This window comes from Rana temporaria, chromosome 6, assembly GCF_905171775.1.
Source record: "Rana temporaria chromosome 6, aRanTem1.1, whole genome shotgun sequence".
Lineage (NCBI taxonomy): Eukaryota > Metazoa > Chordata > Amphibia > Anura > Ranidae > Rana > Rana temporaria.
This window is the reverse complement of record NC_053494.1, coordinates 30,899,975-30,913,756: the sequence shown is the minus strand read 5'-3', so window position 1 is coordinate 30,913,756 and position 13,782 is coordinate 30,899,975. Positions and strand designations below refer to the sequence as shown.

At 45.1% G+C, this 13,782-nt stretch overlaps 2 protein-coding genes across 2 annotated transcripts in view; one reads left to right on the top strand and one right to left on the bottom strand.

Moving 5' to 3' along the window:
• The window catches only part of VASN (vasorin), a 39,888-nt gene extending 37,881 nt beyond the window's left edge, over positions 1-2,007 (bottom strand). The window contains exon 1 of the mRNA XM_040356579.1: positions 1,934-2,007. The gene's annotated coding sequence lies outside the window, so the exon portion shown is untranslated. The remainder of the gene's footprint in view (positions 1-1,933) is intronic.
• LOC120943338 (coronin-7-like) overlaps positions 1-13,782 on the top strand; it is a 268,405-nt gene that overhangs the window by 175,258 nt on the left and 79,365 nt on the right. The window lies entirely within an intron of this gene.

The following is a 13,782-nucleotide window of genomic DNA, read 5'->3' as shown; positions in this document are numbered from 1 at the left end:
ATGAACAAAGCTGAAGATGTTCCAAGGACAGGACTTCTAAGTTTAATTTGCACTTTTTGTTCGGATTCGTGTCTTCCCATCCTTATCTTTCCCGGGTTAGTTAAGAATATCAGTGTATACAATGTAGCTTTCCCCGGGTTAGTTAAGAATATCAGTGTATGCAATGTAAAGGACAGAACTTCTAAGTTTAATTTGCACTTTTTGTTCAAATCCGTATCTTCCAATCCTTATCTTTCCCCGGGTTAGTTAAGAATATCAATGTATACAATGTAAAGGACAGAACTTCTAAGTTTAATTTGCACTTTTTGTTCGAAACCGTGTCTTCCCATCCATATCTTTCCCCGGGTTAGTTAAGAATATCAGTGTATATAATGTAGCTTTCCCCGGGTTAGTTAAGAATATCAGTGTATACAATGTAGCTTTCCCCCGGGTTAGTTAAGAATATCAGTGTATACAATGTAGCTTTCCCCGGGTTAGTTAAGAATATCAGTGTATACAATGTAGCTTTCCCCGGGTTAGTTAAGAATATCAGTGTATACAATGTAGCTTTTCCCCGGGTTAGTTAAGAATATCAGTGTATACAATGTAGCTTTCCCCGGGTTAGTTAAGAATATCAGTGTATACAATGTAGCTTTCCCCCGGGTTAGTTAAGAATATCAGTGTATACAATGTAGCTTTCCCCCGGGTTAGTTAAGAATATCAGTGTATACAATGTAGCTTTCTCTGGGTTAGTTAAGAATATCAGTGTATACAATGTAGCTTTCCCCGGGTTAGTTAAGAATATCAGTGTATACAATGTAGCTTTCCCCCGGGTTAGTTAAGAATATCAGTGTATACAATGTAGCTTTCTCTGGGTTAGTTAAGAATATCAGTGTATACAATGTAGCTTTCCCCCGGGTTAGTTAAGAATATCAGTGTATACAATGTAGCTTTCCCCGGGTTAGTTGAGAATATCAGTGTATACAATGTAGCTTTCCCCGGGTTAGTTAAGAATATCAGTGTATATAATGTAGCTTTCCCCGGGTTAGTTAAGAATATCAGTGTATACAATGTAGCTTTCCCCGGGTTAGTTAAGAATATCAGTGTATACAATGTAGCTTTCCCCGGGTTAGTTAAGAATATCAGTGTATACAATGTAGCTTTCCCCGGGTTAGTTAGGAATATCAGTGTATACAATGTAGCTTTCCCCGGGTTAGTTAAGAATATCAGTGTATACAATGTAGCTTTCCCCGGGTTAGTTAAGAATATCAGTGTATACAATGTAGCTTTCCCCCGGGTTAGTTAAGAATATCAGTGTATACAATGTAGCTTTCCCGGGTTAGTTAAGAATATCAGTGTATACAATGTAGCTTTCCCCAGGTTAGTTAAGAATATCAGTGTATACAATGTAGCTTTCCCCAGGTTAGTTAAGAATATCAGTGTATACAATGTAGCTTTCCCCAGGTTAGTTAAGAATATCAGTGTATACAATGTAGCTTTCCCCGGGTTAGTTAAGAATATCAGTGTATACAATGTAGCTTTCCCCGGGTTAGTTAAGAATATCAGTGTATACAATGTAGCTTTCCCCGGGTTAGTTGAGAATATCAGTGTATACAATGTAGCTTTCCCCGGGTTAGTTAAGAATATCAGTGTATACAATGTAGCATCTTCTAAAACAATTGTTGACTCCTGGTCTAATGGAGAATAATGCGGTGGTCTGTGGACCACCAAGGATGTTCTGTGTTTGATTTGCTGAGTTAGAACCTACTTGGCATCAAAATGTCCCTAGAAATGCTTTTTGGCATCTGGACATCTATAGCATTACTGAGCGTGCACTGATGATTATAAAGATATTAAATAATTGAGTTGGTGCAAGCCCAGGCTGAGCAGATGCCAAGGATGCCAATCGTCATATAAGACCAGTAAACGATAAGGTAGAAGAAGGCAGACTTACAATTCCGTCTGGATCTGTGTGAGATTCTTAGTAGCCAAATGACATCCAGATGAGTGAAGTCTTGGGATTTGCAGAGGTGAACGTTCCTCCTCCGCACTTCACACCTCCTTTCTGTTCTGCAGAACTTTTTCTGAGCAGCTTTTGTCCTCTCAGACTGTTCTGAATTCTTTTCATCAAACTTTTCTCTCTCTGTCTTAACTTATTTTTTTCCTCCTCCAGCCCCTCCTTGCCGTGTCCTGCTCTTTGCTAGTCTCCTACCCTGGCTCAGCTTTTCTGGCTGGGGAAGTGATAGTTTAGCTATTCCTATGCTCTGTGCCTGGGGCAGTGAAGGCGTCACCAGTACAGAGGCAGGACTAAGCTTCCCTCTAGTGTTTCCTAGCCAGCTATTGGCCTGATCCAACCCCCCCTGTGTCCTATACCTCTCCTCCCACCTACACCTTTTTTCGGTGACCCTGTACCTTCAGCTGGTCCAGAGATGCTGCAACTGCAAATCTCCCATCTGTAACCTTTTTCCTAACCCTTAGTTTGCACAGAGGGACCTGCACGCGCCGGACTGCAGGGAGAGATAGCAATATTGATTATTCTTATCTTCTAAAACCATCACAAAGTGAACTTTTAACTCAAACTGCCTAAAAACATTAGTCATCTGGGTTGTTCATCCAGCAATCCTTGTCATTTAAAGCCTAGTACACACATGAGAAAATGGAAGGAAAAACACAGCGTTTGAAGCGATCGTATGATAATCTGATCGTTAGTACTCAGCTTTCGAGAGCCGATCACCAAACTTCATGCAAAATTAGCCAAAGGGACAAACACGCAAATTTTTCTTGTATGATACCAGAACATGCGATATTCATTTAACCATTTACCGCCCTGCCTATAGCCCAATGACGGCCGGGCGGTAGTTGCGTTATCCTGACTTGACGTCATATGACTTCCAGCAGGATAACAGCCGCCGCGTGCCCGTGGGGGAGCGCATCGCGACACTCGGTGGTGCGGTGTTTTAGTCTGACACACCGCTACACTGATCTCGGGAGGCTCTTTAACACGTGATCAGCCATGTCCAATCACAGCTGATCACAATGTAAACAGGAAGAGCCGATGATTGGCTTTTCCTCACTCGCGTCTGACAGATGCGAGTAGAGGAGAGACGATTGGCTGCTCTCCTGACATGGTGAGTCTGTGCTGATTGTTTATCAGTACAGCCCCCCCTCGGATGCCTGCCCAGGACCACCAGGATGCCGGAATGGACCACCAGGGATCACCACCCCACTAGACCACCAGGTATGCCACCTAGACCACCAGGAAAATGCCAATCTGTGACCAGTCAGCTGCCAATCAGTGCTCACCCACAATGCCTGCCAGTGCCACAAGGGATGCCTATCAGTGCCACCTATCGGTGAAACATATCAGTGCCACCTATCCGTGCCACTCATAAGTACCTTTCAGTGCCCATCCAGTGCCACCCATGAGTGCCCATCAGTGCTGCAAATCAGTGCTGCCTACCAGTGCCCATCAGTGCCGCCTATCCGTGCCACCTAATCTGTGAAACTTTATCAGTGCCCATCGGTGAAGGAGAAAATTTACTTATTTACAAAATTTTAGAACAGAAACAAAAGAAAAACTTTTTTTTTTTTTTTTTGACAAAGGTGATCAAATACAACCAAAAGAAAGCTCTATTTGTGGGAAAAAAAATTATAAAAATTCTGTTTTGGGTACAGTGTAGCATGACCGTGCAATTGTCATTTAAACAGCGAAAGCGCTGAAAGCTGAAAATTGGCCTGGGCAGGAAGGGGGGGGGGTGATAAGTGTCTTGAAGTGGTTAATTTGTTTAATATCTGTCCCAAAAAAATTGGAAGACCAAGACCACGCATACAGCACATTGCATCACTTCCGAAGTTGTATTCTGTCGTACGAGAATTTTCGTAACTTAAAGGGGTTGTAAAGGTAAAAAATGTTTTCCCTAAATAGCTTCCTTTACCTTAGTGCAGCCCTCCTTCACTTACCTCATCCTTCCATTTTGCTTTTAAATGTCCTTATTTCTTCTGAGAAATCCTCACTTCCTATTCTTCTGTCTGTAACTCCACACAGTAATGCGAGGCTTTCTCCCTGGTGTGGAGAAAGCCTCTTGAGGGGGCGAGCAGGAGTGTCAGGATGCCCACTAACACACAGCTCCTTTCTCTATCTGCAAAGCAGATAGCGTCCTGACTCCTCCTACTCGCCCCCTTCGAGAGGCTTTTTCCACACCAGGGAGAAAGCCTTGCATTTCTGTGTTTATGCGTGCATAAAAAAATGGATGATTATTTGTCCAATATTCTCATCATGTGTACAAGGCTTAAGGCAGGATTGTTTATTTTTAATCAGCAGGCTGACCAAAAAAAAAAAAGAAATGAACGGATTCTCACATCCACACAACTGAGGTGGATGGAGGAATGCTCCCCGCTGTGCCATTGTATTGTGACAATGGGAGATCCTCCGCTGTCAAAATATATACTGATCAATTTTCCAACAGTCCTGTTTGATAGAAGTCCATCATTAAATCGTCTTTTGTCAAATAGGAATGGCCATACATGGATCGAAATTCGTCCAGTCCCTGTTGAACCGGCTAAATTTCAATCCATCTATTGCCAGCTTAAGATTGTTCCATAGGCGTGCGCACAGGGTGTGCCAGGTGTGCCTGGGCACACCCTAATCACCCTGTGTGGTACACATTGTACCAAAAAATACTACATTAAACTGGCACTAACGCACAGAAAAATACAGCATTAAACGGCACATAACACACCAAAATATACTACTTTAAACATGCACTAATGCACAGAAATATGCTGCATTAAACGTGCAGTAACACACTGGAATATAGTGCGTTAAACATGCAGTAATGCACAGAAATATAACCCCAATATTTCACCAAAGCTCCCTAATGGGGCTTCTAAAAAAAATACTGTCCTCTGCCCTACTGACAGTATACTGTATATACACATGCAAATATGTTTAAGCTTTGGGGTGCACACCCTAATGCAATAGGCTGCGCACACCTATGGATTGTTCTATATACACGTGAGTTTAAATTGGGCAAATGTGAGTCACGTTCAAATGTGAACGTGAGTTCATGGGCATTTTTGTGCCTATGAAAGGGGCAGGAGCGTGGCGCTATCCTGGTACAAATGAACCCTCAAAATTCACCTTTTCCGAACCTTTTCCCAAATCATCCGTATGCATCAGAAACGCAGACTTTACTCAAACCTGAAATAAATACGCTCAATGTCTTCCAAATGCCTGGCACCAATTTTGGGTGTCTCTCTTCGTGATTGCCATTGGAAGAAGAGAATTTGGACAAGTTGCGACTATAAACCATCAGTCCAACTGCAAATCCAAAAATGCAGAATGCTACAGTTTGGCCACATTTGCAGGACAAATTTCTCTGGTGAGATCTACCCACCCACTTGAGGGTTCAAGGGTTCATTGACGAAAACATGATTCAAACAGATTGAGGAAGATCTAAGGAACCAGCAATTGACCATCGACGTGGTAAAAAATATCACCACCAATCACCAAAGGTGGAAGCACTTTGTGAGGAATCCAGCGGCACCCACAGCAGTAGACGACCTGCTCCCCAATCACCAGCTAGAAGAAGTTAGGCCATTTGATTTCTCTCACAGACATATTAACTTTCCCCATTTGGTCTATAAACTACCTGATTAAGGCTTCATTTCCATGGACGTTTTTGGACGTTTTTACAGCCACTTTTCTGAGTTTTTTTGCAGCTTAAAAACGGCTCTCCATGTTGGTCTATGTGGCCTCATGCCCACCATGACATTTTTGAGCTGTAGATGGCTGAGCCGTTTTTAAGCTGCAAAAAAAAACCAGGACCAGTGCGTTCTGAAGCTCCAGCTTTAGAGCTGTAAAAACGCCAGATGTTAAAAAACGTGCAAAAACGCTACCGCTGCGTTTTTGAGCTCCAGCTCAAAAAAAAAAAAAAAAAACATGGGCAGGCGTTTTTAAGCTGTAAAAAAAGCTAAAAACGTCCATGGAAATGAAGCATAAAAGAACGTCTCCCTAATGGTGGCTATACGCGCTTCAGTTATTTTTTACCGATCAGTGTGCGATTGGATCAATCAGATTATAAATAAAATTAGGGAAGTTTGGGACTTTGAATGAGGCCATGGACAAGGTAGGGGTATTAATTGGAAAATACATATTTATTTATCATAGTGAAGTATAAACACATATTAATGACAAGAACTACTGATAGAAAAACATTGTAATAAATATAATTTCATAAGATTTACAACCACATGAGTATGTGCGTATGCAAAAATAGGCAACAAGGGTACATAGAATATATGACAACCTAGCGCCACGTAGTGATCACAGTAAATGAGTATATCCATTCAAAGATTGTTATATGTACATAGGTAGTAAAAAACAGCAGAGTAAAAACAGCACTTACGGAGGAAAGGAATATGGAACAGTGGAAAACAATGATTAGTAGATAAAATCTGTTCTGAGTTGCTGGTGTAATATCGTCACATGTCTGTATCTTAAATTGCCCGACGCATTTCGTGTAAACCACTCATCAGGGGCAGATAATCAGAGATGTCTAAGATAAAAATAGAATGGAGTAAATCTAGTTGTAAAGGATCATAATAGGGGAGGGCATATGAGCCCCCCCCCCCCCTAAAATACTTGCATGGAATGACTGCAATGGGATTTGATAGATAAAGAGCCTGTCCCGGGAGCTGAGGTACAAAAGAGCCGTGTGCTGGCGAGGCGCGTAGCCCCACCCTCCAAAACTCAAGCCCAGGGTGCCAATATTCAAAATTAAATACGGTGTTTCGCCAGTCATGGCTGCCTAAAGGGAGTCTAAAAATAGAGAATACATAATAAATGTATCATAGTGTCCTGACAGGGTACAAAGGATACTGATATCTATTGGATAAGCAAGATAAAAAGTATATATATAGGGATGTCTAAGCAATCGAATAGAGTAAATGACCATGAATGTTTTATCAGATTATACGATTACAAGTGGTAACAGGCAATTGGTGGCATATCGATCGGTTGGGTTACTCACTATAGATTGATTTTATCCATCGGAAGAGATCGATTGGACTCATCCAGCTTGGACTGGTGTAAGTATGCATGTGCCATACCTGTGGAATCCTTTGGAAATCACTGAAGTAGGCACCGCTATGGCAGTAATTTCCACCAGCCTCCGGGTCTTGTGCCGTGCGGCTTCCCTGTTGCATTATGAACACAGGGGTTGCTCACTCTGCATCCACAAAGCAAATGCAAAGGTTCCCTGCTAAGTGTACTGTGATTGGATGAGATGGAGAGGGGGTGACATACCTTGTCCAGTCAGAGAACATTTAGCATTCTTTGAGAAATTGCGAAGAGTTCTCTGAATCTTGCCCACACCTAACGAGCAACACCCTGTGTTCAGTTACCAGCAGAAGCCAGTGTTCCGTCAGATATGGCGACCCGTCAAAGTTGGTAACGGAAGTGACGTTCTGTCGCCGCCATCTTGCTACACCCCGCACTCCTCCATAGTAATACTACACCGAGAAGGGGGCAAGCGGACATCTTGTTACACCCACCAGAGTTTTGCATTCCACAGTTATTTTTAACAGGAAACAGCTTATAAGGACCGACGCACAACGATATACGTCGACAGAATGACACGGCTGGGCACAAGGGCATACATGTACGTCCCCTTTAAGAACCCAGCCGTGGGTCCGGTCCGAAGTTCTGTGATCGCGCCCGCAGGACCCGTGGACCCGATCGCCGCTGGTGTCCCGCGATCGTGTCACAGGAGCTGAAGAACGGGGAGAGGCAAGTGTAAACACACCTTCCCCGTTCTTCTCTGTGGCAATGTCATGCCCCCCCTACAGTAAGAAACACACATGAGGTCACACTTAACCCCTACAGTACCCCCTAGTGGTTAACCCCATCAAATGTGTCAAAAGTGTCTGATGAGTTTAGGGTGAAGGATCTTGACTGACCTGCACAGAGTCCTGACCTAAACCCGATAGAAGACCTTTGGGATGAATTAGAGCAGAGTCTGCAAGCCAGGCCTTCTCGTCCAACATCAGTGCCTGACCTCACAAATGCGCCTCTGGAAGAATGGTCAAACATTCCCATAGACACTCTCCTAAACCTTGTGGACAGCCTTCCCAGAAGAGTTGAAGCTGTTATAGGGTGGGCCAACTCAATATTGAACCTCCGGACTAAGACTGGAATGCCATTAAAGTTCATGTGTGTGTATATATATGATAGACAGGTGTCCCAATACTTTTGGTAATATAGTGTATGGAGTTGGGGGACTCGGTAGTCTGATGGCCAGAAACAGCAGTGTGTAGTTTGGAATAAATGGCTTTGTTCTGAATGCATAACATCCAAAAAGGGAAGATGGTTATGGCTCCACTTACTGAGGATGAAAGACAGTGGCCCAGATTCAGTAAGCAATTGCGCCTGCGTAACCATAGTTACGCAGCGCAATTGCTGACTTGCGCCGGTGTAACGAGTTCTCCTGATTCAGAGAACTCGTTACGCCGACTGCAGCCTAAAATCTGCGCGGCATAAGGCTCTTATGCCACGCAGATTTTAGGCTGCATTCTTGCGAAGACAGCTAGGGGGCGCTCCCATTGTGATCTGTGTATAGTATGCAAATTGCATACTAACACCGATTCACAAACTTGCGCGGGCCCTGCGTACGCAAATTACGTAATTTGCGTACGTCGGGTTTCACGTAACGTTACACATCCTAATAGCAGGCGCAGCCAATGCTATAGGATGGCCACGTTCCCGCGTCGCGACGTTCAAATTTTACGTTGTTTGCGTAAGTGGATCGTGAATGGCGCTGGATGCCATTCACGTTCACTTTAAAGCAAATGACGTCCTTGCGACGTCATTTGCCGCAATGCACGTCGGGAAAGTTTCCCGACGGAGCATGCCCTCTACGCTCGGCGCGGGAGCGCGCCTAATTTAAATGATTCCTGCCCCCGGCGGGATCATTTACATTAGGCGCCCTTACGCCGGGCAAGTTAACACAGCGCCCCCGCAATTTACGGAGCTTCTGCTCCGTGAATCGCGGGCAGCGCAGAAAATTTGCGCGGGCGCAGGGCAAAAACGCTGCCCTGTGCCTACGTAAGAAAGGCGCAGATTCTTACTGAATCTGGGCCAGTGTGTTTGAATTTATGTTGGAAGTGATGAGAAATGCAGCTCACTATAGACATCAAGGAATGGTCGGAGGTGCATGTGTGATCTCTCTCTCAATGGCTGCAGGTACTGCATCTCTCTGAAATTGGAGCACAGTGCTCACCTGAGAAGCCTTGTTTTGTCTATGGAGGAAGGAAGAGGAAGGAGCGTGTAGGCAGTCTTGGCACGGCATGTCGGGAGGAGTAACTGGGATCAGAAAGGGTTTTCTAGCCTGTCTGACCTTTTGTTCATCAAGAGCAATCATTTAGATCTGTTGGCTCCTGCCCCGTATATATTAGATTTTGTTGTGTCATTCATAGGAAGATGGGAATAGCATTGATCATCTCATTACAATGGCATTTAAAAGCCAGTGGGATATATTAGCCAGCAAACAAAACATGTTGTCCCTGAAGTTGATGTGTTGAAATCAGAAAAAATGGGCATTACAGTTTGTTGTGTATGGGGCTACATAGCCGCAGACCGTTCAGGGTGCCCATACTGACCTGTGTCCACAGCCAAAAGCACCTTCAATGGACATGTGAGCATCAGAACTGGACCACAGAACAATGGGAGAAGGTCTGATAAATCACATTTTCTGGGTAGCTGGGTGTGAATCGCTTACCTGGGGGAGAGATGGCACCAGGATGCAGTATGGGAAGAAGGCAAGCTGGCAGAGGCAGTGTGATGTCTTGAGTAATATTCTGCTGGGAAACCTTGGGTCCTGCCATTCATGTGGATGTTACATGACATGTACCACCTACCTAAACATTGTTGCTGACCCCTTCATGGAAACGGTATTCACAATGGAGAAGATAGCAGTGGCCTCTTTTAGCAGGATAATGCACCCTACCACACTGCAAAAATTGTTCTAGTATGGTTTGAGGAACACAACAATGAGTTTGAGGTGTTTACTGGGTCTCCAAATTCTCCAGATCTCAATCTAATCGAGCATCTGTGGGATGTGCAGGAAAAACAAGTCTGATCAATAGCTGGGACACTGGCTGGGCAAGGGTTAACATCTAGGGCGATCAAGGGGTTAATTGTGTGCCCAACAGTGTGTAATATGTGCTGCTTTTACTAACGCATCTCTGTGTTTCTTATCCCTGAATGAATCATTGGCTTGGAGTTGTTGACCAACTTCCACTGTGTTCATGTGCGCCCTAAACCCGAAAGCAGGCAGAGGCGTGCCTAGGGTTGCCACCCGTACGGGATTGGCCCGGACAGTATGGGTCTGGCAACTTGTGCCCGGGTTTCTGTTCCCTGGAAACCCGAGCACAACATATTTCTAGCACCTATGTGTCCGTCTGTCTTGTTTTCTGCCGGAGAGAGGTATATAGAGTCCATCACTGAGCATTACTGTCTCTCTGTCCATCCCACGGTCCCCCTGTCCATCCCACGGTCCCCCTGTCCTTCCCACCATCCCCCTGTCCATCTCACGGTCCCCTTGTCCGTCCCACGGTCCCCCTGTTCATCCCACGGTCCCCCTGTTCATCCCACGGTCCCCCTGTTCATCCCACGGTCCCCCTGTCCATCCCACGGTCCCCATGTCCACCTCACTGTCCCCCTGTCCATTCCACGATCCCCCTGTCCATTCCACGATCCCCCTGTCCATCCCACGGTCCCCCGTGTCCAACCCACGATCCCCCGTGTCCATCCCACGGTCCCCCTGTCCTTTCCACGGTCCCCCTGTCCATCCCATTGCCCCTCTGACTACTCTGCAGCCCCCAACCCCCCCCCCCCCCGTCCACGACGCTGCCTCCCCTTGTGCACCCCGCTGGTGTGGGGTTCTTTGGGGTGCTGTGGTTAGGGTGGTCCTCTTTGGGGTGCCTTAGATATGATGGACTGATTTGGAGTGTTGAGATAGAATGGGCCACTTTGGTGTTGTGTTGATAGTGTGGGTTGCTATAGGTAGGATGGGCTACTTTCAACTGTCAGTGGAAGGGTGCCGTGGATAGTAAGGGTTGTTGTAGGCAGGGTGGGTTTAATTTATGCCCCTTACGCGGTTAACGCAATGTGGCTACACCCTCTTTGTTGCACTGTGTTACTACTCTCTTTAAGCCACCCAAAGGTATCCAAGGTATTTTACAATCCTATTTTCTAAATAGTGTATTCTACAAAAAAAAAATGCAGTGTGTCAGAAAGGTGTTTGGGTTTGGCTTGAAGAAAAGGTGGCAACCCTAGACGTACCAGTATGTTACTTTGCCTGCACGGCCGCCCGTCGCAGTACATCAAGGGCGGGCTGGAAGTGGTTAAACGGCGGTTTCAGTTTTTGATGCTAAGATACAGTTTAGTTCTGCTTTAAGCTATTTTATGTTGTAGAGGAGAGTGCTGGGTGATCGTGCTGGAAAAACGCGTGGGAATATACGGTATCTTTCAGATTATCAGCACCTACCCATAACTGAGTAATTAGTATTAGGGAATGTATCCTTTAAGTTGTAAATACCTGCAGGCCTTGTTCTTAGCACAGTATGATAATAGCCTGCTTCTGCTTCTCCTGCCTATGTCCCAGCTGTGATTTCCTGGGCCTGCTGGTTAATCAGTGTTAGGAGATGCCTTTGTACTAGTTGGATAATTCCTCTTCAACTGCCTGCTGGAAATCAGTGCAGGAAAAACAGAAGCGAGCCCCCAACGCACTGTGTGAAGAACAACTCGAGGTCATACAACTGTCTGGGTGCGTTGTTTTTGCTGCTGGACATAATCAGCTGAAGAACACTTCGAAATTAGCAGGATGGTATAGAAAACTATGGGCCAGATTCTCGTAGTTTGGCGTAACTTTGTGCCGGCGTAACGTAACCTATTTACGTTACGCCTCCGCAACTTAGATGGGCAAGTGCTGTATTCTCAAAGCACTTGCTCCGTAAGTTGCGGCGGCGTAGCGTAAATAGGCCGGCGTAAGCCCGCCTAATTAAAATTTGGAACAGGGGGGCGTGTTTTATGTAAATGTTCTGTGACCCGACGTGATTGACGTTTTTCACGAACGTAAAAAATGGTTGTGTGTGGACTAAAACGACGTAAAAAACCCGCGCATGCTCAGAAGCAAGTTATGAGACGGGAGCGCTCGTTCTGGTAAAACTACCTTTCATAATGGAGTAAGCACATTCATCACGCTGTGACAGACAGAAAAGCGCGAATCGTCTTTTACTAACACAAAATCAGCTAAAGCAGCCCAAAGGCGATTGGAACTTCCCCTTTATAGTGCCGTTGTACGTGTTGTACGTCACAGCGCTTTGCTAGAGCATTTTTTTAAAACGATGGTGTGTAGGCAACGTCGTTTTAATGAAGTTGGGAAAATGTCATTTTTTGGACATGCTGAAAAACGTTTTTTTTTCATGCTGAAAAACGATCGTGTGTACGTGGCATAAGGGCCAGTTCACACCAGATGCAGTTCCATACAGTTCTGTTTTTTCTGCACCAGAAACTGACCGGAAACTGACTGCATGGTGTGAACTAGAGCCATTGAAATACGTGGAAAACACTGTACATGCATTTTTTAGTACATAAAAAATGCACACGGAACTGAACGGCACTGCGTCTGGTGTGAACTGGGCCTAAGTCATTTTTTTGCTGGTCTTCTATCTCTGTGGTGTTTTCTGTTGGGATATTATGATGTGACCAAAAGTCTCACACAACCACTTATTTTTCCTGTTGCAAGATTGGTGTCCTGATCAGACAGCCTCTTGCCTCCAAAGGGATTCTCCTGTCCCTTAGGTCCAAGGGTTAGGAATGGTAGGCTTGAGCACTGTTGACCGTTTTATCTTTGGTAACACATTTGTTGTGTGTCGAAACTTTCCTGTAGGGGCCTGTTTTCCTGAGGCGTTTGCCAGTGATTTTTTTTTTCTGTTGACCACATCTTATTGTTTGGTCTAGTTTCCTCCTGTTCAGGTAGGAGACTCTTGCCTCCTACCTGATGCCTACTAAGGCCTCGTACACACGATAGGATAGCCAGAGGACAACGGTCTGAAGGTCCGTTTTCATCGGTCAAAACCGATCGTGTGTAGGCCCCATAGGTTATTTAACCTTTTGGTTAAAAAAATAGGAACTTGCTTTAAAATTTAACCGATGGACGCCTAACCGATAGGTCAAAACCGATCGTTCGTATGCAAAAGCATCGGTTAAAAACCTGCGCATGCTCAGAATAAAGTCGACACATGCTTGGAAGCATTGAACTTCGTTTTTTTCAGCACGTCGTTGTGTTTTACGTCACCACGTTCTGACACGGTCGGTTATTTAACCTATGGTGTGTAGGCGTGACGGACCATCAGCTTCATCGGTTAACCTAAGACAACGGTCCTTCAGACCGTTGTCCTCTGGCTATCCTATTGTGTGTACGAGGCCTAATGGATCCTCCTATCTCTTGGGTCCAAGGGTTAGGAATGGTAGGCTTGAGCACTGTTGACCATTTGGTAACACATTTGTTATGTGTGTCGAAACTTTCCTGTAGGGGCCTGTTTTTCTGAGGCGTTTGCCAGTGATTTTTTTTTTCTGTTGACCACATCTCATTGTTTGGTCTAGTTTCCTCCTGTTCAGGTAGGAGGCTGTTGCCTCCTCCCTGATGCCTACTAATGGATCCTCCTGTCTCTTGGGTCCAAGGGTTAGGAATGGTAGGCTTGAGCACTGTTGACCATTTGGTAACACATTTGTTATGTGTC